This window comes from Myxine glutinosa, chromosome 13, assembly GCF_964187855.1.
Source record: "Myxine glutinosa chromosome 13, kmMyxGlut1.1, whole genome shotgun sequence".
NCBI lineage: Eukaryota > Metazoa > Chordata > Myxini > Myxiniformes > Myxinidae > Myxine > Myxine glutinosa.
In genome coordinates, this window is record NC_136273.1 from 93,387,771 (window position 1) to 93,413,781 (window position 26,011).

The window sequence follows — 26,011 nt, forward strand, 5'->3', positions numbered from 1 at the left end:
CCAGCCCAGAGCGGAGAGCAGTATTCCATTGAGCTGCGGATGAAAGCCTTGTATGTGGTGAGGAGCTCAGGTGTGCCAAGGAAGGACTTCTCATGACGGAGGATGCCCATTCGGCGACTGGCTTTGGAGGCCAGCTTGGAAATGTGGTTTTCCCAGGAAAGATCCTGGCAGATTGTGAGACCCAAGAGCTTGAGTGACAGAACGTCTTGGAGAGGATTGTTGAGAACGTGGATGGGAGGGTTGTCCATACAGTCTTTTCGAAGAGACATAGTGAGAGTGTGAGATTTGTCAGGATTGAAAGACATGTTCCACTTGTTTGACCAGTCTGTGATTTTGTCCAGGTCTGCAGAGAGTGAGGAGGCGGCAGACTGTCGATCTGAGGGATGAGGTGTGGAGCGGCAGAAAGTGCAGTCATCATCAAAGAGATAGAGAGGATTTTCCAGAGAGTCGGAGAGATCATTGATGAAGACCAGAAAAAGCACAGGCCCCAGAACACTGCCTTGGGGAACTCCAGCCTGAACAGGAAGGGGAGATTAGAGAAATCCATTCAGGGCCACACGTTGACTACGACCAGAGAGGAAGTCCGCAAGCCATGCATGGAGATTTCCATGGATGCCATAGGAGGAGAGTTTGGTGAGCAGAGTGGGGTGCCAGACCGTATCGAAGGCACGTGATATGTCAAGGGAGACAGCTCTAATTTCCTGTTGGCATTGAGGACCTCCATCCATTGTTGAGACAGCAGAAGCAGCAGGTCCAGAGTGGAGTGACCTGGTTTGAATCCAAATTGATGATCAGAGATCACGCCATTGGAGAAGAGGAAGGATTTGATATCCGAAGCAATGATGGATTCCATGAATTTGCTGATAATTGGGAGCAGGCTGATTGGTCTGCAGTTGCAAGGATCTGTTTTAGCACCTTTTTGTGTAAAGTGGTAATGTTTGCTGATTTCCAAGATGCTGGCAGATGACCTTGAGCAAAAGAGAGGGTGAAGAGAACAGAGAGAGGGTGTGAAAGAGTGGCAGAGCAGGATTTTAGGACCCGTGGGCTGATGCCGTCTGGTCCAGTTGCAGAATCAGAGTCGAGGATTGACACAAACTTCTCCACCTTGTCAGGAGAGAAGGACACAGAGTCCATGAGCAGATGGGTACGACTGGGTACGGTGGGTACAGAGAGGGACGGGTTTGGGACACAAGATTTTGAGGCAAACACAGAGTTGAGGCATTCAGCTTTTTCACGTGAGGAGTCAGCTGTGTAGCCGTTTGAGGTAAGGGTGGGGATGGAAGGAGAACAAACAGCAGAAACAGATTTGACCAGATGCCACCAGGATTTGGAAGAGGGAGGTTTGAGAGTTCACTCTTGAGAGTGGAGAGATATTGTTTCCTGGCTCTCCTGAGGGTGGACACACACTTGTTCCGGGCTTTGTGAAAGGAAATGAGATTGCCTTCTGTTGGATTTGCCTTCCAGGAGGCGAAGACAAGTTGTTTTAGGGCAACTGCCTCACCGCAAGATTCCATGTACCATGGACGGGAGGAAGGGTATGACAACTGAAGGCGGGATGGGATAAATCTGTGCATGAGAGAGAGCAGTTTACTTTGGAAGAATTCCAAGGATGAGTTGATGTCAGAGGCAGTGGAGATGGGAGACCAGTCCAGATGATTTATGGCTGCTTGAAGACCGTGCCAGTTGGCCTGAGTGAAATGTCAGAGTCGTCTATGCTGTGGAGGCTCTCTGAGAATGGCCAGAGAGTTGTCCACTTTAACAAGCATATGGTCAGATGAACGAATTGGAGCTGAAGAAGAGCAGCAGATATTTGCAGGGAAGTTTGTCATAACCAAGTCGAGAAGAGAAGATGCTCCGTTGACTGAGATCCGGGTCGGGAAATTGACAGATTGTGTCAGTCCCAGTGAGTCGCAGAAGTCCTTTGCTGAGGAGCCATGGCTAGTGAGAGAGGTACCCACACCCAGCCAGCTGGCATGATGACAGTTGAAATCACCACATATGAGGAAGAGAGAGAGAGTTGGGATGAGTCGATAGAAGTTGGTCCATGTTATCAGACAGTGAGATGTAGATGGAGTCATCACTGTTTGGTGTACGGTACAACACACATATGAAGAAAAGGTGGGAGTGAAGGGGAAGCAGTAGCCAGAGGTACTCCTGGGGGTGAGGTGGAGAGAGGGCAGTGCAGGGAGAGTGAGGAAGAGTTTTTTTTATAAAGATAGCAACCCCACCTCCAGGACGAGGCTCAGGTCTATCGTACCGGAGGAGGGAGTAACCAGTAAGAGATATTAAGGAATCAGAGACATCTTGAAGGAGGAAAGTTTTCTGTTCAGCAGATAACATCTGGTTTGTCAGAATCAACCTGTATGGAGAGATCAATCAGGTTTGAGTGAAGACTCCACACCGTTAAGGAAGAGGTAGGGGGAGCATCAGATACAGGGGAGGGGAGGGGGGGGTAGGGTAAGATGAGGAAGAGGAGGAGGTAGGGAGAGCTGTTGATAGTGTGTCAGAGATTTCAGAAGAGCTAGGAGAAAGGGAAGGATGAGGAGGACAAAAGGTTTGATGGTGATTGGATGAGGCGCAGTGAGGTGTTGTTTGAGGGGGAGCAGAGCGAGGAAGAAGGTTGGAGCAGATGGAGGTAAGAGATGGAAGGGAGAGAAAGCAGAGAAGACGCTTTGAGGAGAAGGGGTGAGAGGGGAGAATTGGAGAAAAAAGGAGGATGGGGAGATTTGAAGGGGAGGGGGGAGTTTTGAAATGGAGGGGTGAGGGGGGAATTTAGGAGGAGAGGGGTGAGGGGAGGGGTGAGGGGGGAGTTTTGGAAGGTGTGTGTGAGGGGGGAGTTTAGGAGTGGAGGCACAAGGGGGGAGATTTGAAAGGGATGGGCGAGGGGGTAGTTTAGGAGGGGAGGGGTGAGTTTGGATTTTAGAAAATGTTGGACGATTAATGGAAGACGAACATTTATTGCAAAATGAGTTTCTTGTGATTTTCAAGTCGGAAATCCGTTGTTTGAAAACGTTGGAGGAGGGGTGGAATGCAGGTGAGTTTAGGGAAGGTAGGAAGAAAGAACTGTAAGAGATTGAATTTTTATTTGAAATGAAGAGATTTGGTGAGCAAATAGAAAACAATCTTTTAAAGAAGAAGAAGAAAAGTGTTTTATAATAAACAACATAATACAACACTTCAGGGGAAAGTTAAAACATTTTTAAACTAAACCGTGAAAATTATCTTGGGAAATTCCCTAAATGAGGACATGAAGGATTCCTAAGGGGGAATAAGGAATCCAGAACAGGTTCAGAAGCTGGAACAGAAGAATAGGAGATTGACAGAAAGGAGAGCAGAGAACGAAGGAACAGGGAGGTGTATAAGCAAATGTGTTCGTATGGGAGGAGAGGTCTACTTTTTAAATTATTCGTTAATTTGTTTTTTTGAAGGATAGGTGAAAGTGGATCAGAGGAAGAAGGATAAAGTTGAAGAAGTATGGTGAGAACTGGATTTGGAAAGGTGTCGGCTGGAGAGGATGGAGTTATGAAGGCAGGAGAGAAAAAAAAACGGGTGGGCCGAAACACGTGGGCGAAGAACGAATGAACACGGGGAGAGAAGGAAATTGGATTATTTTTTTGAGTTTTTTTTTTTGGAAAAAAGACTTTAAACAAAGGGTAAGATGTTCGGGAAGTATGGGGTCAAAAAAAAGACTGGAAAAAACAGTGAGAGGACGAAAGTAAATGGACCACAAACGACTGCCAAGAGGAGACAACAATGCCTCAAGGCCTGGAAAACCAGGCCTGCAAAACGCGGCAGGAACCAACCGACGATAATACACAGGCATGCACAATTTACACCGAGATCTAACTGGAAACACACAGTAGGCACTCGCACCATAAAATAAAAATACAGTTTCAAACAAAAATACAATTACCAGCACCCTGAACAAATTATAAATTTCTGCTCAAGCCTACAGGGGGCACTGCATCAGCTGCAATGCCACTCCTTGAACTAACAATAATGCAAATCCTCAGCCATATGATGCGGATGAAAGAACAAACTGACATATCCGTTTATTTGATCATTGGTCCACATTCTACGGTGTCTAATTATTCAAATAAATTTCATGTAACTTTCGTGGTTGACAACTCGGAATGGAAGTTCTAAGTTGGCTCGCTCTGTCACGTGACCTCGATGCTCATTATCTCTGGACATGAAGGCAGTGACGTTATTTTGTTTTTGAGGAACGTTTATGTCACAATATTTAAATCAAATTATATACCAATGTTTGAAACATGTTTATACTTTCTTATGAAGTTGGACTCGTCGAAAAATAAATTGCAGGATGTTGACAGAATTATATTATGGCATTTCGTGTCTGTGCACTAATTTTGATCACAATGAAAAACTAGAAAGCATCTGAAAATGCAAAACCCGTCCGGTCCGTTTATATTCAGACGTCGTCTTCTTCTTCCATATACTGTACTCAAAATAATGAAGCAAGTTTAAAAAAAATGAAAATTGATGATTTTATGCAACCTTCACCTTTGAGCTTTAAATCTATAAAAATAATCAGCTTCTAGCTTTTGATTGGTGAACCAATTCTATGACCCAGTATGCAAATTCTTAGAATTTCAGGTCAATTGGACGGAAATTGATGATTTTATGTGACGCTGATCTTTGACCTTTTGATATAAAACAAAAACAAAAAACAATCGACTCCTACCTTTTGATTAGTAAACCAATTCGGTGACCCAACATGCAAATTTTTTTAATTTCAGGTCAATCAGGTGAAAAATGGTGATTTTACACAACCTTGACCTTTGGCCTTTTGATATTAAAAAAAAAAAAATTAGCTTCTACCTTTTGATTGGTGAACCAATTCTGTGACCCATCTATCTATAATTCCAGTAATCTCTGTGTGTATGTGTGTGTGTCTGTGTGTGTGTGTGTGTGTGTGTGTGTGTGTGTTTGTCTGTGACCGCTGTTTCTCGACAACTACCGGTCCGATATACTTGAAACTTGCCAGGTATATTGCTGGGGATCCGAGGATGCGCCTTTTCAAGGTTTGAAATTAATCGGACAAGTGGTTCCCAAGGTATGGTCACCGTACTCGCAAGCCGTTCGCTTTGGCTTTGCGAATGGACCAAACCATTTCATGTAAATAGAGGGGGGGGGGGGGGTTCTGTGGTCGTTACTGCCACGTGCAAGCCGTTCGCTTTGGCTTTGCAAATGGACCAAACCATTTCATGTAAATAGAGGGGGGGGTTCTGTGGTCGTTACTGCCACGTGGTTTCAAAGTTTTTTTTTGTTGTTGTTGTTTGCACGCATGTTTTTTTGCACCCACGTACGGGCAAGCACGTACGGGCAAGCACGTACGTGCGGGCACGCCCTAGTTATGCAAATTCTTAGAATTTCAGGTCAATTGGATGGGAATTTATGATTTTATGTGACGCTGATCATTGACCTTTTGATATAAAACAAAAACAAAAAACAATCGACTCCTACCTTTTGATTAGTAAATCAATTGAGTGACCCGACATGCATATTTTTTAAATTTTAGGTCAGTCGGGTGAAAAATGGCGATTTTACACAACCTTGACCTTTGGCCTTTTGATATACAAAAAAAAGAATCATCCTCTACCTTTTGATTGGTGAACCAATTCAGTGACCCAATATGCAAATTCTTGAAATTTGAGGTCAATATGATGAAAATTGATGATTTGTGATGTTGACCTTTGACCTTTTGACCAAATTATTAATTTGCCATCTCCACATTCGCATAATAAAGCTTTGTTGAAAATTTGATGACAAAACTCAAATGGTAAATTGAAATTTCAGGTCAATTGGATGAAAATTGAGGATTTTATGTGATGCTGAGCTTTGACCTTTTGACAAATTTATTAATACCATAATAGAGCTTTGGTGAAGATTTGATGACAATAGCCCAAGTGGTAAAAGAGTTACGGCCCAGACACGACACAAATATGTGAACATATATGTGATATGTGACCTCAAATATTGATGTACTGGTGAGGTACCCGTGCTATGCACGGGTGGGAGGCCAGAAGCAAAAAGACAATGCAGATACGGCGAATGCTAAAGCATGAAATCAATAAATTCCACATTCCTGTAGCACCTTCAGTCGCACGTCAGACATGGACAGCAAGTTCGTGAAGGACTTCCATGAAAAATGTACCCGTTCGCAAACAAACGGGTACGTTTGTTCCATACCCAATCAATGGCGAATCTGCATATGGTGATCCGCGAATTCACGTTTAGAAAGTAGAAACCATCACGGCATTCCGTCATTCACTTGAACTCGATATCTCTTTTTTCATTCCAAACAGCATAACTCCAACCACAAATTAAATAGCATTATTTTAAAAAATAAACTTTTAACAACATTCGTGACATAAACAAGTATTTAAATCCTGATGTGAAGTTCCGTACGGTTGGGTGAACACAATTACGAATTCAAAATCGTAATTGTATTCACTCAATTCAATCATCAATTGATACTTTAACAAAATGATTAACATGATTAACGTTTAACGATTTAACATTACGATTGAATGACGGTTGTATTGGGATATTATCAAACCCCCGCATTGCCGTCATATGTCTACTTCCGCATTCACGGCAGGTTCATAATTGTCATCAAAATCTAAACAGTATTTGTAGAATTTCAATAAAAGCCACATCACTGTTCATATCGGTAAATATTATTCCATCGCGTTTGGAAAAACTGGAAAATTGGAAAACTTGGAAAAACAATATAGCCTATTTTACTCCCAAGGGTCCCAGGATTACCCACCCAAAACATCGTTGCGATCGGTTGAGCCGCTTTTGCGGTACCTTCGAACGGACAGACAGACATTTGGTGAATTATAGTAATATTGGCCCGGAGACACACACACACACACACACACACACACACACACACACACACACACACACACACACACACACACACACACGATTGCAAAACCCCGTCTCCTGCTGTGCAGTCTAATGAATCCAGGGGAGGGACTAATAAGTTTAATTTTTTAGCAACACGAGTTGATTTTGTTTTATTTTTTATTTTTAAGGATTACATTCATCTATCATATGTCGGACAAGTCCGTTAAAAGATATCCGTGTATTTTACATTAATTGCAAGGCCACGATTAAAAAATGGACAAATCAACATAATTATTGCATACAGGATTTTAACCTGGATTCTTAGCATCATGAACAGTGGAAGAGTTTCATACATTGAACGGTTCAGGATGCGCAACTTGCTCAGATGGGGACACCAAACAGGCCAACCAATGTTCTGTTTCCACCTGCAACCAGTTACAATAAATGTCTGAAAGGGTTTATTTGGCCTCTCCATTATCCAATCATACTGTCGCCAAACATATCAAAACATGACCTCAAATTTTGATGTATTCATCTGTCAAATGTATTTTAAATGGGATTTCATTATAAATTATGTGTTGTTGGTATTCTCATAGATACCCAGTTTTCCTGTGTACTGGGGCACTGTGTTATCTTCCCCACATCCCCACCTTTCCAATTACCCACCTTTACAGGTAGACAGATCGGTTTCAATATGTGCTGCCCTCTTCGAGCATGTCTACAATATGGAAGGACATCATGGATGGCATTTTTCCTACTCTTCTCCCCCCTTCACTCCCCAAAAATGGAAAAGTTCAAAAGTGCAGCAACGTGGGTTTAACTTTATAGGTTTAACAAGTTCAGCATTGAGTAGTCAAGAAGTTCATCACTATTCATCACATCACGTAAGTTCATCACACCCATTCCACAATAATGTTGGGTAAAACACAATGCACTCCTTCATTCCTTCGAAAGGTTCAATCAGTCTGAACAAATGTAAAGAAAAATAATTTGCAGCTGAGACAGTTTCTGGATACGCACAGGATGTCTATATTTAAAGTAAGTGCCACTTCATTGAAGGACCAGCACTTACAAGATGGCCGACAAAATGATGATGGATCTCCTTTCTTTTCAGGTTGATAAGCAGTTTATTTTTAGTGCAGCAGATCACAACGTAGATCAAGAGAATCTTGTGGAAAAAAACAAACTGAACGGAGCATTTTTGTACCATGGAGAAACAAAGGACGGAACATTTTGTAGATGGGGAGGACGCGTATTGCTCCTCTTCACTGAGATAAGGAGTGCGTCTCAGGTGCAACAACGATTCAGACCTTTATGTGGGACAACAAATGGAGACCATGCATAAACATAGTTCTGACTTTTTACCCTGCGCTCGCGAAGCGAAATACATGGTTAAGCGATCGGTTGCGTGTGTACGTGGGGTGTACGTACTGTACGCTCCATTTTTAAAATTCATTATCTTGGCAGCCGCTGGTCCATTTGACACGAAACTTTCACCATAGGAGCCCTTCCACCCGTAGAATATATTTTATTCATCATTATGACGTCATAGGTCACGTGGTATGGACGCCATCTTGGAAAAACGTTACACCTCTATCTCCGAAACCGCTCAATTAAAAAAATTGAAGCATGGCTCATTGTCAAGTACTCCCCATGGAAAATAAGATATGTTAATTATGATATCATTATGACGTCATAATTCAACAAGTACAATGCTTGATCCAATCAGTACGTATGAAAAAAATATTTTTCTCTGCAACGGTTAGTCCGATGGACACGAAGTTTTCACCATAGGAGCGCCTCCTGCAAATTCATATAATTATGACGTCATAGCTCATGTGGTACATGCGTCATCTTGGAAAAAACGAAAAACGTTGCATCAGCTCTTTCACGAGCCTCGATTCAGTAAACAAACAAACAAAAAAACCAAAAAAAACCCCTCTATCTCCGAAACCACTCCATGGAAGAAATTGACACATGGTACGTTGTCAAGTACTCCCCATGGGTTGTTGTTACACCCAGTCAATGGCGAAAGTGTAAATGGGGAATCCGCGAATGTCACAGGATGGAAACCCTGACGTCATTTCCTCATTCTGCTTTCAACTCAATATCTTTAGCTCTTTCACGAGCCTCGATTCAGTATACAAAAAAAAAAAAAAAAAATCTCTATATGTTCATTCCAAACTATCATTCATCATTCCAATTTCAAATTAATACTAAGGTGTAAATATATCAAAATATAATGTTAAATAACGATTGTATTTAGATTTTATCAAATATTTGAAATATTACCAATGTCGATCACATTTCAAAATCATAATTGTATTGAGGAATTTCTGAAACCTCCTCCCTACCTCACGACACCAGCTGGGACCCCAAAACGTTCCACAGAAGGTTTGTATTTTTCCTTTAATAAAATATGTTAACTGTAATGGTTACCAAATGCTGTCTCCCTGTCATGTGACCAGATCCTCAGGTCTGATTTCTGGACATTTGTGAGGGACATGCATATGGACAGACAAACGCTGTTCTAGACAGCATTGCTCTACGCCTACGGGCTTCGCCGTAAAAATTGATGACATGACCACAAAGGTAGAGTGCACTTACTAAAGCAACAACACCATGTGTGTGATACACCAGGGTGATAGGTTATAGTTGGGTACCAAACCCAGAATAGACAACTCAAAGGCTTGTGCGCTACCTCTGAGAGATCCAGTCAATGTACAACAAATGTTTTAATACCAACCTCAAATGAAAGGAAAACTGTCCTCAATTCCTGGGCAAACGGATAGTAATGTAAACTTGTTATATTGATTAATTTCCCGGATGATTCTCTCATATTGAAAGTAAACGTTGTTAAACTGCGACATGACAAATTACGGTTACACGGATAATTATATCTGGAATGTACCTACAGTCACGTGAAAAAGTAATATCACCCCATGTAAAGTTTTGACTTTTTCAACATATTTCAACATACAGCTATTTGATCTTCATTTCAACAATATTGATAGATAAAGGTGATATAATATAACAAATATCATGAAACATTTACATTTTGTAGTCCATTGTATAATTTAAATAAACATAAATGCAAATTTCGCATGTGGAAAAAGTAAGTACACCCTTGGCCCTAATAGGTGGTATCGCCCCCTTTGGCAGAAACAACCTCAAGTAAGCGTTTCTTATAACTATCTACCACTCTCTGATATCGACTGGGAGAAATTTTTGCCCACTCCTCCATGCAGAATTCTTTCAGCTGTGCGATGTTTGAGGGGTTTCTTGCATGCACAGCTCGTTTCAAATCCCCCCACAACATCTCGATGGGATTTAGATCCGGGCTTTGACTTGGCCATTCCAGAACCCTCCATTTCTTTCTTTTCAGCCATTCCTTGGTGGATTTACTGGTATGTTTAGGGTCCTTGTCATGTTGCAAGGTCCACCTTCGGTTGAGCTTCAACTCTCCGACAGATGGCCTCACATTATCCTCAAGCACCCTCTGGTACAATGAAGAATTCATCGTGGATTCTATGATGGTGAGCTGCCCAGGCCCTGATGCAGCAAAGCTGCCCCAAACCATAATATTTCCACCACAATGCTTTACAGTTGGTATCAGGTTCTTGTGGTCAAATGCTGTCTTTGGTTTTCGCCAAACATGTCTTCTGGTACGGTGGCCAAATAGCTCAACCTTTGACTCATCTGTCCAGAGCACATTGTTCCAGAAGTGCTGGTCTTTGCCTCAGTGTTCATTGGCAAACTTTAGTCTTGCCCTGATGTTCTTTCTGGACAGCAAAGGATTCCTCCTGGCACACCTCCCATGTAGATCAAATTTGTGCAGTCTCTTTCTAATGGTAGACTCGTGCACTTTGACATCAACAGTGGCAAGAGCTACCTGTTGGTCCCGTGTTGACATTCTGGGGTTCTTAGAGACTTCTTTCAGCATCGCCGGGTCTGCTCTCGGGCTGAACTTGCTGGGGCGGCCTGGCCTGAACAAGTTGGCAGTTGTTTGGAATCTTCTCCACTTGTATATGATCTTCCAGACAATCGAATGATTGATTTCAAATTGTTTGGAGATCTTTTTAAATCCCTTCCCAGACTCGTAGGCATCTATAACCTTCTTTCTGAAGGCCTCAGAGAGCTCTTTTGATCTCGGCATGGTGACGCCGCACACTTCAACAACAAATAGCAAACCAAACTAAATGTCTGAGGTTTAAATAAGAAAGGTTCCTCCAAGATCCTCTCTAACGATGTTCTAATCATTTGCACCTGAGCCGGTGCACCTGATTCTAATTTTAGGTATTTGAAGTGGTGATAAATGTCGGGGTGTACTTACTTTTTCCACATGCGAAATTTGCATTTATGTTTATTTAAATTATACAATGGACTACAAAATGTAAATGTTTCATGTTATTTGTTATATTATATCACCTTTATCTATCAATATTGTTGAAATGAAGATCAAATAGCTGTATGTTGAAACATGTTGAAAAAGTCAATACTTTACATGGGGTGTACTTACTTTTTCACGTGACTGTATCTCGTACAAATTAGTAAAATCACAAATAGTTTACATTCGTTACATTAACAGACGAGGAGTCTCCTGACGATGCTGCCTCTGCCTGAACCATATGCAACGGTTGGCCATATTGTGCATTAGCTCATTCTGATGCAGCCTCCATCTAAGATTTGCTGCACAGGGTTTGCCCTGCCCAGTCAAGCCTAAATCGGTTCTCTTTAAGAAGGCTGCTGCTACAGGTTCCCTGGGAGCTGCGATAGTGCTCCAGGGCTGCGATGCAGCTGATTGGCTCTGGCAAGAGAGCGCAAAGCACAGGTATGTGGGCCAAGAAGCAGATACATGAACAAAAGGCCCACAGCCAGAACCTATCTGATAGATGCCAGAAGTGGATGCATAGCAGGCAGGTAAATGGCATGCAGCATGGGAATATACCGAAATAGCAGGCAGGTACATGGCATGAAGCATGGAGGTAGACATACATAGCAGACAGGTATATGATATCGATGAGGAGGAAAGGGTCAAATTAAGGCAGCGATTACATATGACAGCAGAATAAAATAAGATACACAAGGTTCAAGTGTAGAGAATGTCACTTGTCTTGATAAAACACACACACACACACACCACCTTCCCCAATCACCCTGGTATTCTCAACCCCATCTTCCATCTACCGCACACCTCTCCTCTCTCCCATTTAACCTACCGCCATCACTAAAGCTGCATCCTCCTCACTCCCCATTTCACACCATCGAATATTTTGTTGTAATTGCAGAGTTTGATTAAAAATTTGTTATGGTGGAGCGCATGCTGAGGGCAGATGACCCAGATTGATTTATGCTGAGTGTAAAACATGAATTTAATAATGCTGTACCATCGTCGTTTCCACTCGGGAATGTTAAAGAGCAACTGTGTATGAGGTTCACACCAAGGGACACTTGCGCTGGACCAAGACCTTGTTAATTCTCTTCTGAAGTAAAACAGCGCACAATCAATTGTTGTAATACGCTCCACATTGATGGTACATTAAGCAATTCCGAATGCATCCTGATCAATAAAAAGTTTTTACCCTGCAGTCCCGAGGCCCAGGTGGTTGTCGGCAGGTGATGTGCAGAGACGGAGAGTGAGGTTTGCCAACTTGTTAATGATTGTGCTGACTCCGCTTGGCTGACATCGTTTGGTGCATGAATGAGTCACTCGCTGTTCAATTCTCGCCAATTGAGTGAAATAATGCAGAGTGAGCAATGAGTGGTCAATTGCTTTTATACTAGTGGGGTCACCACGGGCATGGAGGTGTATCGTTGCGATCGGTGCAGCCGTTTTTGCGGTACCTGGGAACGGACGGACAGACAGACGGACGGACATTTGCTAAATTCTAGCAAGATAGTGAGTGCAGAAGCTGCTGGCCAGACAGCAACCACACTCTCACATAGTAAGCATGAAGCCTCCAGGAAGATCGGACCACTGTTAGACACAGTTCAGGGCATAAATTTTTAATTTGTTCAGGATGCCAGCGATAACTCACCTACTCTTCAAGAAGGACATTCTGGGACCTTTGCCATCCATTAACGAATGCTAAGAGACATTAAACCGAGTTTAAGGTCCATCCGTGGACGGAGCGCACGTTGATGCATCGCCCTGCCTGTGACACACCAGGATGATAGTTTACAGTTGGGTCGACCTTCCAACCCAGCCTAGACAGCTCATAGGAGAGTGCACATAACTTGACACATCCACACACAAATAAGTACATTGAAAAAATTAAAAAGCATTGGCAAATATTTATTTAAACGACGTGAATATCTCATTCGTATAACTTTTTTGAACTACCCTCGTATACATATTGATAACTTTGGTTGGGGAATGTGATGGGCATAAATTTTTTTTTTTTAACTTAAATAATTCTCTCAAATAGTATGTTTGCCATCGCGGTTCATTATTATTTATAGCCATCACACTTTTCATGTGTTTTTTAAAATGCGTGTTAGTGCAATTCAAAGTGGATCACAATTTGAGAATTAAAAATCGCAATCTTAAAATGCAGACAGCATTGGCACTCCCAATGAAATGGATTAATTTGCATGAATGAAATTTCATTGCATTTCAGAACTTATTGCTGTTACATAATTAATGGATGGTCTCATTTATAAGAAACTTTCCAAATATCATTGCCATATAACAGAGTTATAGAGCCAGATGGCCTGGGGTAATTCAGGAAGAAAAGAAAAAATGGCTTAAGAGTAGCACGTCTTTGATAAGATTCGGGTGTAATTGGAAAAAGCAAAAAAAATCCGTGTCCTGCACGAGAGGAAGCTGTGCTGGAAATGCCACTGCCTTTTGTGACTTTACAGAGGAAAATACCACGCAGGGCGTAATTATCCCACTGCTGACACCAGTTCTACTCCGACGTGACAGCGGTTCCCGTTCGAAAACGTCGGGCAGAGTTTTGATGACAATCAAACCGAATTAGATTTGAATGATTAATGAAAAGAAAAACAACATTTCTATTTCCTGAATGTCCTCTGGAACTTTATCTGTCCTAAGAAGTGAAATGACGTTTACTTTGATTATCTAAATAAGCTTTGACTATCCCAGGTGTACGAATGATGCGCGAATAAGACAGGCACGAGTGTGTACCAGATGGTGCCTTTGTTAGGTATTACTCTCACGCCACTTGCTATATTCTACCGTAGCGTCTGCAAGAACAGAGAACAATGCCATTATTCACAGATTATTGTTCGCATCTCTTACAATATATTTTACCAACATATCTCCTGAAATGAGAGATTTTTGCGGCTACCAGAAGGAATCCTTGAGCCGCTGTGGCTGTGTGTCGAATAAGTGATCACCAGGGGAAATGCAGCTTTAAGCTGCTGTAGTATAGATTGATGGAAAGAAAATGGGCTGCCTCAGTAGAATTAGCACTTTTTTCACACATAAATTGTCATGATGCAGAGAACTGAAATCGATACTGGGAAGCACGTTTATATATTAAAGGTGGTGTTGCTTAAGAAAAACCTGCAGATCCTGTTGGTTGGCTGGAAAGGAGAACGACTTTCATGGGTTTGTATAACAGCATGAGATTGTTTTTAATTACTTTTAAATGAAACAATTACTTTCTAGTTTGCAGCAAGTGTTTATAATGTAAACAAGCGTTACGCTTAGGTCCCCGGGCGGTGAAGTGATGTGAGTTGACAAAGTGGAAGACGCAATGCGACCATCTTGGATTTTAACGTGGCGACCCAATTTTCAACAGCGTTCTTCCTTATGCGTAGATACACCCACACACCAGATTAGAAGTTCGTAATTCGCTTATTTTTCAAGATATTCCGCTCAAGGTTCAGACATACATGACGGCGGCCATCTTGAATTTTGACGTGGCGACCCAATTTTCAATAGGGTTCTTCCTTATGCCGAGATACACCCACACACCAGATTAGAAGTTGGTACTTCGCTTATTTTTCAAGATATTCCGCTCAAGGTTCAGACATACATGACGGCGGCCATCTTGGATTTTGACGTGGCGACCCAATTTTCAATAGGGTTCTTCCTTATGCCTAGATACACCCACACACCAGATTAGAAGTTGGTACTTCGCTTATTTTTCAAGATATTCCGCTCACAAGGTTCAGACATACATGGCGGTGGCCATCTTGGATTTTGACGTGGCGACCCAATTTTCAATAGCGTTCTTCCTTATGCCTCGATACACCGACACATCAAATTAGAAGTTGGTACTTCGCTTATGTTTCAAGATATTCCACTCACAATGTTCAGACATACATGGCGGCAGCCATCCTGGATTTTGACGTGGGTTGCACCCACACACCAAATTTGAATGCGGTCCTTCGCTTACGCACGCATGCACGCACGCCCGCACGCATGCACGGACGGACGGACGGACACACTGACGGAGGGGAAAACCATAGTCCCCCTTTCGCTCCGCGGTCCTGTGTATTTGTATTCCTATTCAGTTTCCATTAACAGTAGGCAAAAGGCAAAAAGGTCAAATGGCCCATTCCCACAACCAGCCGGTAGCGTAAGCTCGCCAAGTCCTTGCCATCTGTGTTGCCTTACACAGCATAAGCCACGCCTTAATGAGGGCAAATGCCATGAATAATTTTATTGGCTTGGCTTTCAATACCAGGAGTGGTGATCTTCTTCATGATGCCTAAAAACTTGGACAACGATTGATGTACATATTGATAGAAAAAAGGGGATGCATGTTGTGAAAGGGCAGAGTTCCCTTCCCAATGTTGGTGGACATTCACTCATGTTTGGATTATCTGATCCATGCTTGTAATTACTGCTTGGTCAATCATGCCTTTGATGCTGGTGGTGTTTCCAATTTGGAGGTCACGATTAGGATAAGAACAGTGACTGCATGGCTTCTTCATGGAGACATTAAGGCATGTCGAAAACTCAAGGGTGCAGTGGGTAAACGTGGCCTTTCTGATGCATGCAATTCACTTATCTTCCATTAATGGTGGTTGCCTTGGGCAAAACACCACTGGATATGAAAAATGATTGTTTGCCATCATATTCCCATGGACTGCAATGGTTCTGGGCATGTCCGGGTGGGTCAGTTGTTGGTTTTTTGCAAGATCAGCATTCAGGTTTGGAAATGGGAAATATTTATTGGGGGATAAAGACTGTCAAATACCCAAATGTAGGCTGACTGCTCACATCCACTCCTTTGTGCTCCTTTAGTTTTCTTGTCTTTGGAATGCCTCTCTGGGTCCACACAAATGAAAAATGAATGATCGTTTTAAGGCCATTTTTTCCCCGCTACAGCAGGGGTTAGCCTTGCGGGCTCCATGACCTCATGGTTCCCTGTTTGAGGCAATGTTTTTACGGCCGGATGCCCTTCCTGACGCCAACCCTTAGTCGCCTCTTACGACTCGCAGGGATACGGTGTACCTATTCTAAATAGGGATACACACCGGCATCATTCATCCCAGCAAGCTGGTACTCAATTTGCCGACCTCGGAAGGATGACAGGCTGAGTCAACCCCCCTGGCGTTAATTCAGCGATCGACCGGAATTCGAACTCAGGGTCCCAGGATCCCAAGCCGGCACCCTAAACGCTAAGCCATCACCAGGCTTCTGGGTCCATACAATCAGCTGAAAAAAAAGGATTGAAGTGCGACTCCCATGTCACGATATAGCAAACTCGACAATATAAAGCTTGCCTCTTGAACTTTTTTAGTAAATGACTTTTTAAATGCCTTGTAGATTATTTGGTGACCACAACGATGCTTTCAACTTTTGCCACTGTGGAATAATAAATATTCACATATATTGACAGTTGTTAATATTGCTAAATTGCATCTCAATGTGATCTTGTGTAAAATGTGCTTTATTGTGCAGTCTGGTAAAACTTTGGAGCCGAGATGATAAGGCAGCATCTGTTAAATAATCTTTGTCCCATAAATGGAGAACACCAGGCTCGAGTGTTTTACTTGAGCCAAAAGGTGGAGGCATTAGTCAGAGAGCGTAATTGTGTAGGACAGAGAAGGTTGACATAGGCGGAGATAAGTGACCTGTGGTATGCCTTGAGTATCGGATAATGTAGAACAGATATGCGTTCTGGTGCCAAAGTTCTGAGTTCGGTGTTGATCCCTGGATTCCACTGCCACTGATATCACATCAAAGGAGCTTCTTGCTATTTAACCACCATGCTCCGAGAAACTGAACTGGTGATCGGAAGAAGCAGGAGAGAGAGCAGAAGGAACAGACGCGACGCGCGACGTCGCGTCATGTGTTTTATTTTAAAGTATAACTATATTTTCGTGTAAATATTCGTTGCAAGAGTTTAATAAATCTATATTTAAACTGAGTGAGTTTTCATGAGTCTCATTGAGTTTTAGCTGAGATGTGTCCAAAAAGGTCACAACAAAGTTTCCCGACACCACCTTCTTTTTTTCTACTTTACAAAATGATAGTTTCTCCTTACAAAACAAACCGATAGTTTGTCCTTACAAAACAAACTGATAGTTTGTCCTTACAAAACAAACCGATAGTTTGTCCTTACAAAACACGTTAGTTTGTCCTTACAAAACAACGATAGTTTATCCTTACAAAACACAACGATAGTTTGTCCTTAGAAAACACAACGATAGTTTTCCTTACAAAACACAACGATAGTTTTATCCTTACAAAACACAACGATAGTTTGTCCTTAGAAAACACAACGATAGTTTTCCTTACAAAACACAACGATAGTTTTATCCTTACAAAACACAACGATAGTTTTATCCTTACAAAACACAACGATAGTTTGTCCTTAGAAAACACAACGATAGTTTTCCTTACAAAACACAACGATAGTTTTATCCTTACAAAACACAACGATAGTTTGTCCTTAGAAAACACAACGATAGTTTTCCTTACAAAACACAACGATAGTTTTATCCTTACAAAACACAACGATAGTTTGTCCTTAGAAAACACAACAATAGTTTTCCTTACAAAACACAACGATAGTTTTATCCTTACAAAACACAACGATAGTTTTATCCTTACAAAACACAACGATAGTTTTATCCTTACAAAACACAACGATAGTTTGTCCTCACAAAACACAATGATAGTTTTCCAAACAAAACACAACGATAGTTTGTCCTTACAAAACACAACGATAGTATGTCCTTACAAAACAACAATAGTTTGTCCTTACAAAACACGATAGTTCTCCTTACAAAACACGATAGTATGTCCTTACAAAACAACAATAGTTTGTCCTTACAAAACACGATAGTTCTCCTTACAAACCAGCAATAGTTTGTCCTTACAAAACACAGCAATAGTTTGTCCTTACAAAACACAGCGATAGTTTGTCCTTCCAAAACACAACGATAGTTTGTCCTTCCAAAACACAACGATAGTGCAGCTTTCCAACCATTAATAGTATAGTGGTGCAGTTTATACGAGTTTGTCCACAGGAAAATTAGCGACCACTCGCATTTAACATGTTAATTTGCACTGCTAACGGTGGTTGAACGACGTAACTTGTATTTGTTACACAAAAATAATACACTTCATTGACTAAGTTTTTGCAAAAATCTTTATATTCCTCACACATTATTTTACTGTCAACAACCCAGCATTAATTACCCCTTGCATGCGAAGCAAAAAGCAGGTTTAAGTAATTGTTTCATCTCCATCCGTCCGTCTGATCAGTTTATGATCGAGGAAAAACGTATATCTATATCTATATAATCTATATTATATATACTAGGGCATGCCCGTACTATATATAAGCTAGGACGTGCCCGTACGTGGGTGCCCGTTCCTTGCCAAAAAAAAAAAAAAAAAAAATTTGTGTAGGGGTGTGTGTGTGTAAACATCCTAGGGCGTGCCCGTACGTGGGTGCAAAAAAACATGCGTGCAAACAACAACAACAAAAAAAAACTTTGAAACCACGTGGCAGTAACGACCACAGAACCCCCCCCCCCTCTATTTACATGAATGGTTTGGTCCATTCGCAACGACCACAGAACCCCCCCCTCTATTTACATGCAATGGTTTGGTCCAAAGCGAACGGCTTGCAGTGTTTGGTAAAGAAATCGCCATAGCTCGGTAACTACTTCTCCGATTAATATGAAACCTTGAAAAGGCACATCCTCGGGTCCCCAGCAATATACCTGGCAAGTTTCAAGTATATCGGACCGGTAGTTGTCGAGAAACAGCGGTCACAGACAAACATACACACACACATACACACATACAAACACACAGAGATTACTGGAATTATAGATATATATATATATATATATATATATATATATATATATATATTTTTTTTTTATATATATATATATATATATATATATATATATATATATATATATATATATATATATATATATATATCGTTAGAGCAACAGTCTAAAAAAAAAATTGAGTGGTATAGGCATTAATAAATTATTGTAACTAGCGTGACGGCGCGCTCCGCACGCCTCACCACACGTCGTTTCAGAGGGGTAGGCATCTTTGACCATTTCGGTGTCTTTTGGGTCTTCATGATGTTTTGGGTCTTCAGGGTCTTTTGGATCCTCTGGGCCTTCAAGGGTATTTTGGGTCTTTGAGGTGTTTTGGGTCTTCAGGGTCTTTTGGGTCTTTGGTGTCTTCAGAGGCTTTTGGGTATTAAGGGTCTTCAGTGTCTTCAGGGGCTTTTGGGTCTTCAGGGTCTTTTGGTTCTTCTTGGTCTTTTTGGTCTTCGGGGTCTTTTGGGTCTTCAGGGTCTTTTTGGTCTTCGGGGTCTTCGGGGTGTTTTGGGTTTTCTGTGTGTTTTGGGTCTTCGTGGTGTTTTGGGTCTTCGGGGTGTTTTGGGTCTTTGGGGTGTTTTGGGTCTTTGGGGTGTTTTGGGTCTTCGGGGTGTTTTGGGTCTTCGGGGTGTTTTGGGTCCTCGGGGTCTTTTGGGTCTTCGGGGCGTTTTGGGTCCTCGGGGTCTTTTGGGTCTTCGGGGTGTTTTGGGTCTTCGTGGTGTTTTGTGTCTTCAGGGTGTTTTGGGTCTTCAGGGTCTTTTGGGTCTTCGGGGTCTTTTGGGTTTTTGGGTATTCAGGGTCTTTTTGAGCCTCGGGGCCTTGAAGGGTATTTTGGGGTTTTTGGGGTGTTTTGGGTCTTTGGGGTGTTTTGTGTCTTCAGGGTGTTTTGGGTCTTCGGGGTCTTTTGGGTCTTCGGGGTCTTTTGGGTTTTTGGGTATTCAGGGTCTTTTTGAGCCTCAGGGCCTTGAAGGGTATTTTGGGGTTTTTGGGGTCTTTGGGGGTCTTCGGGTGTATTTTGTGTCTTCAGGGGTCTTGGTGGTCTGAAGCGTCTTGGGGGAATTAAAGGGTCATCAAAGGTCTGAGGGGTCTCAGCAGTCTTAACGCAATTAAGAGGGTTAATTAAGAGGATGGTAAATTTATTTGAAGAAGAAGAAGAAGACGTTTTATTCGCATATAAACATAGCGACAGACATAGCGACATAACGACATAACCATATACGTTTGCTCTATTATAATAAGATTGGATAAAAGATAGTGTCTTCGACAGTGACTGAACAAACTTGACAAAAAGTTCTGTTTCATCATTATTACCGCACAACATACATGTTGAAAAATATGACGTCTGGTTCAGAAATCAGCCACATGGTACTTGGGATGTGGCGATTTGTTCTGGCTGGATCTGGTTCACACCCAGACAAGTTCCAAATGTTTTCGTAGAGTCCAGGCAATAATATAGAGGATAAAATGTCAGAAAAGGAGAAAAATATTTGGTTTGCCGAGAACCAAAAACAGATGATTTCGTTTTCAGTCTTGTCAGTGTTATTAGAATGATCCCGTTGACATTGTGGACTAAACCACTGGTTTCCTTCTTGCAATTAGAATGGCATGTCAATCGAAGGCGATGCAAATTTTGCTCTTTCAAATTTTTCAGAAAGGACAAAGAAACATGCAAGAAATTCAATTCTGCCGAAAAAGGCACCGATTGCCTTTTAATATATCGCAGGGGTGGAAGTGGGGGGGGGGGGGGGGGGTGGGTGGGGTTCACAGCACTACTAGAGGGGTGGAAGTGGGGGTGAGTCACAATAAATTATTAGGAATTGTAGTTACGTATATCATTACAACTAGCCGCATACCTGTCTACAATGGCCGTTCTTTTTCTAATCTGGTGCATTATTTGAAACACTGACCATTAACTGGCAGTTTAAAGGTGCCCCCCACACCCCCTCCTCCCCACTGGCATGAAATGTTTTACCTTATCTCAAGCGAAACCTAACTGAACTTGGTGATTTTGAGTTTTCCCTGACAGGTGAGAGGAAGTGGGAGTGGGGGAGGGGGGCTCCCAGCCCCGCTCAGATCTCAGTCGTACATGGTCTGGTGAATGTATGTAACTGGTGAGATATCCGTGCTACGCACGTGTGGGAGGCCAGAAGCAAACAGGCAATGCAGATACGGCAAATGCAAAAGTATGAAACCAATAAATTCCACATTCCTGTAGCACCTTCAATCGCACGCGAGACATGGACAGCAAGTTCGTGAAGGACTTCCATGAAAAACGTACCAGTTCGCAAACAAACAGGTATGATCACGTATAGAAACATCGATCATAGGACCGTGGCGAATCTGCATATGGCGATCCGCGAAGTTCACGTTCAGAAAGTAGAAACCATCACGGCATGTCGTCATTTACTTGAACTCGATATCTCTTTTTTCATTCCAAACAACATAACTCCAATCACAAATTAATCACACAATAAACCTTTAACAACATTGTTAACGTTTCCTTCATTGTAAAAACTACCAAGTCAACAGTTAAAAGGATTTTGAGCCAATAGGTGTTATGGCCTTGGCAAGATCAATGGAGACAGCGATCTGTTGGCATATACACCGCCCAAATAGCTGTGTGGAATTCTCTCATTTGGAGATTAAACTCACGTCGTTTGAACTTTGGTCGAGGTCATTATTTACTTTTAATGATGTTTATATACGAATCAAAAAGAACACCCACACACCAGATTAGAAGTTGGTACTTCGCTTATTTTTCAAGATATTCCACTCACAAGGTTCAGACATACATGGCGTCAGACATATATGGCGGTGGCCGTCTTGGATTTTGCCGTGGGTTACACCCATACACCAAATTAGAATTCGGTCCTTCGCTTACGCACGCACGCACGGATGCACGCACACACGGACGGAGGGGAAAACCATAGTCCCCCTTTCGCTCCGCGGTGCGACGGGGGACAATAATTGGTTTTGGGTTGTCCTTTCCGCATATCTCGTGGGATTGTGAGTTTGAGAGACGACGGTGATGGCGGGGAGGGGGTTGTCATTCTCTCAAGCAGGGATTCAACTCATGTCCTTATAAAAGGTCTTTGTCCGAGGTCACCGAGTCCGATCGGTGCAGCCGATCGGTGCAGCAGTGATCGGTGCAGCCGATCGGTGCAGCAGTGATCGGTGCAGCCGTTTGTGCGGTACCCGGGAAAATAACGTTATGTGGGTGTCCAAATCTGAAAATGCTGGAGGCCAAAGGGGAAATTGGAAAAACAATATAGCCTATTTTACTCCAGGGGATCCCAGGATTGCCCACCCAAAATATCGTTGCGATCAGTTCAGCCGTTTTTGCGGTACCTTCGAACGGACGGACGAACGGACTTTTGGTGAATTATAGAAAGATGAATGCGATGGTAAAATAAAAAAAATTCATATGTTAATTTGTCTGATTATTGCCTAATTAGTTATGCAATATGTACATGAACATATACAAAAATTGCAGTTTTTTAGGACATGTGACTACTAATTGTCACGTGACACCTGAACGGTATGTCCGATTTGGACTATGTGGTTTCAAAATGTGTGTAAGACCCTCAAGAAAAAAGTCATGACAGGAGAATTTGTAATCCTCAAAGGTTGCGGAAAAAAAATTAATAATCTATCTATAATTCCAGTAATCTCTGTGTGTATGTTTGTATGTTTGTATGTTTGTATGTATGTATGTATGTATGTATGTTTGTCTGTGACCGCTGTTTCTCGACAACTACCGGTCCGATATACTTGAAACTTGCCAGGTATATTGCTGGGGACCCGAGGATGTGCCTTTTCAAGGTTTGAAATTAATCGGACAAGTAGTTACCGAGCTATGGCGATTTAGCCGTTCGCCGTTCGCTTTGGCGTTGCGAATGGACCAAACCATTTCATGTAAATAGAGGGGGGGGGGGTTCTGTGGTCGTTGCGAATGGACCAAACCATTTCATGTAAATAGAGGGGGGGGATTGTCACTGTACTCGCAAGCCGTTCGCCGTTCGCTTTGGCGTTGCGAATGGACCAAAACATTTCATGGACCAAACCATTTCATGTAAATAGAGGGGGGGGGGGATTGTCACCGTACTCGCACCCACGTACCCACGTACCCACGTACGGGCATTGCACCCACGTACGGGCATGCCCTAGTAATAATAATTGAGGGAGGCCTCCCAGCCTCGGGTTAATCCCAGGGCAGGTCGGGTCTTAGCTCTTTCACGAGCCTCGATTCAGTATACAAAAAAAAAAAAAAAAAAAATCCATTTAAAAAAAACGCAACTGCCTCTCTTATAGGGTAGAGGGTAACCCTCCTCCCCTCCCCCCACCTCACATCCTGCCTTCAGGTCCCACAATTGATATTCAGAGATCTGTCAAAATTATCAACCCCACGCCCTGTCAATACTTTTATGTCGGCAGGGTAGAGCAATATCTAGAGCCAGGTAGATCTGAATAGGTAACATGCTTCGACTATTGCGATAGGGAATCTACCTGTATTAAGTTCTGTGTTAGTCTGGTTTGTCGGGTTAAGATGTATTCCTGTGAAGATACCAGGATGTTCGTGTGCTAGGTAGTTAGGGATTAAGATAAACCTCTGTGTGTCAAACCTGGTAATCAAACCTTTGTCCCTTATGGCAATGCACTCATTTAAACGCTTAGCTAGGCCCTTAGTACAACATTAAATAATTCCCTTCCCTGACGGTGACTTCGGAAGGAACAAGCAAGGAAACCAGTTCGGGGCACCGCCGCATGGGCCGCAGCCAGCTACACCTCCGGCAGGCCTCAAGTGGCATGAGCTATGACCACGCTACAGGCCTGTGATTCGGTGGAGGGCACTGATTGGGTGGCGCGCCAAGGCCGACGTCACCACCGCAAGGTTAAATAGGGGCGCGCCGAACGACATTTTCCCTCTTGCATTTCAGCAGTGCGGTCTTGCACATCTCTCTTCTTGCTTGCACAGCTTCCTCTGGCAGCTTGAACTCCCTTTCACACGTCCTTCCCTGGCTGTCTTGTGCTCTCTGCACTTTTCCTCTTGTTCTTGAGAGGTCCTGGTGGTCTTGGCTCGCCATCTGCGTGGTGCTTGGAGCGGTGCTTTTGGTTCTTTGGGGCCTCATGTGCGATCGGTGCTTCTGGGGCTTGGAGTGGTGCATGGACCTCGTGGTGTGCGACCGATTGGAGCTTGGAGCGAGGCCTGGTGGCACACGAGCGGGGCCAAATGGAGCCGTGTTTGGACGGCAGACAATACAAGACGACAGACAAGATAAGGCCGCACCCACAGAACATTTTACAGTACACGACGTTTCTTTTTATTAATTCATCTTCCCTTGTTCGTTTCTGAAGTCGGTGTGTGGGATCCCAATTTAGGAATTAGATTTATCGTCGCGTTTCCCTGTCCCGATTCTTATTACAATAAACCCTTTTATTATTTCTCATTCCCTTCCACTCTGGTGTCCGTTTGAGTCGTTTCCCTTCCACTCTGGTGTCCGTTTGAGTCGTTTCCCTTCCACAGGTATGTGCTCCTGCTTCTTCCTCTTCCCTTCTTCTCTTCCCGCATTTGATAGTAAAATCCGTATTGATCGTCGCCTCCGTTAAAGCCGTTCTGGTCTTCCGTGGTCCCTGGTATTAACCGGAAAGGTCCGCGCGACAATACCTTTAACAGGAGACGTGTTGATATTGAGTCGTGTTTTTGTAACCTTAAAAATGGCTCAAAACCTATGTGAAGGTGTATCCCCCTCCCCGGCAACCTCCATCCTCCTGCGCCTAATGGAGGAGGTGAACCGCATAAAAAAGAATTATTGCAGCCATGACATTACCAGGTCTGAGACACTTGTCGACGTATCACATGGGTCTCTACATCGAACATTTTCCAAGTTTACTTCACACAGACAAACAGAAAGACTTCTACAAAGTAACGACCCATGGCTCATGTGTACCAAGTAGCTCCTAATGTTTCTCCATCGGTGCTTGAACTCTGGTGCACCCATGGAGTCAGCATACGTGTCTGCCCATATATCCTGCATCTCATCTCCTTATCAATACCCTTCCTGCTCTGTACAATGGCAATACCAACACCTTGCACCTGGCCCTGAAATTCTGAAATGCACTACTGCCCCCCTCAACCCCACCACCCTGCCTCCAACCATTATTCCACCTGTCCATTCACCACACCTATATATCTCTACAGACTCCCAGTAATTTCTAATTCTCTTATAAACCAGTAAATTGTACTTACATCTGTTACAGGTATCGTGCTCTATCAGAGACGCACGCACCTATAACTTGGCTGATCAGCCCATGACGATTTTCAATGCTGCTATAACAAGATCACTGATGAAGCAGATGTCACATCTTTCATTCAATGACCTTTCTTCCACGCAGATTCACTGCAACAAAACAAAACGCACTAAGTTCCACACATGAGACACACAGGTCAGCATGGCTTACGGTGTTGCATGATCATCATAACAATATAGACCTCACATACTTCTTCTTCTTCTTCCAAATCACTCATTATTAAATTAACATACAGACATATGACACCAATGAGTCGCTAAGTCCCGTAAGGGCGAACACACACTGTCAATGCACAAAAGCTTGTAATATGCTCTGCAAATATTAACAAACCCGGCATAATAGCCGGCAGAGCCGGTGTTGTGAATGAACGCGTACCTATTATGTTGAAAAGCCAGATGTTGCTGGATCCTTTGAGAATTTCGAAGTTTTGACGCACCAAATCGCTCCATGGAGGCCGCCATCTTGCGGATGCGGAAGTATGCATAAAAAATTGCGAAAACGTTCAATAGGAGTTTGTTTCACCCGTCTATTTTTGATT

General features: G+C 42.7%; 1 long non-coding RNA gene across 1 annotated transcript; it reads right to left on the reverse strand.

The window, feature by feature from the left end:
• Positions 1-7,041: 7,041 nt before the first annotated feature.
• On the reverse strand, positions 7,042-25,526 carry LOC137438489 (uncharacterized). The gene is made up of 2 exons (XR_010986725.2): positions 25,412-25,526; positions 7,042-7,307 (listed from the first exon to the last, which is right to left on the reverse strand). It is a non-coding gene; the product is annotated as an uncharacterized LOC137438489 (long non-coding RNA).
• Between the last annotated feature and the right edge of the window lie 485 nt (positions 25,527-26,011).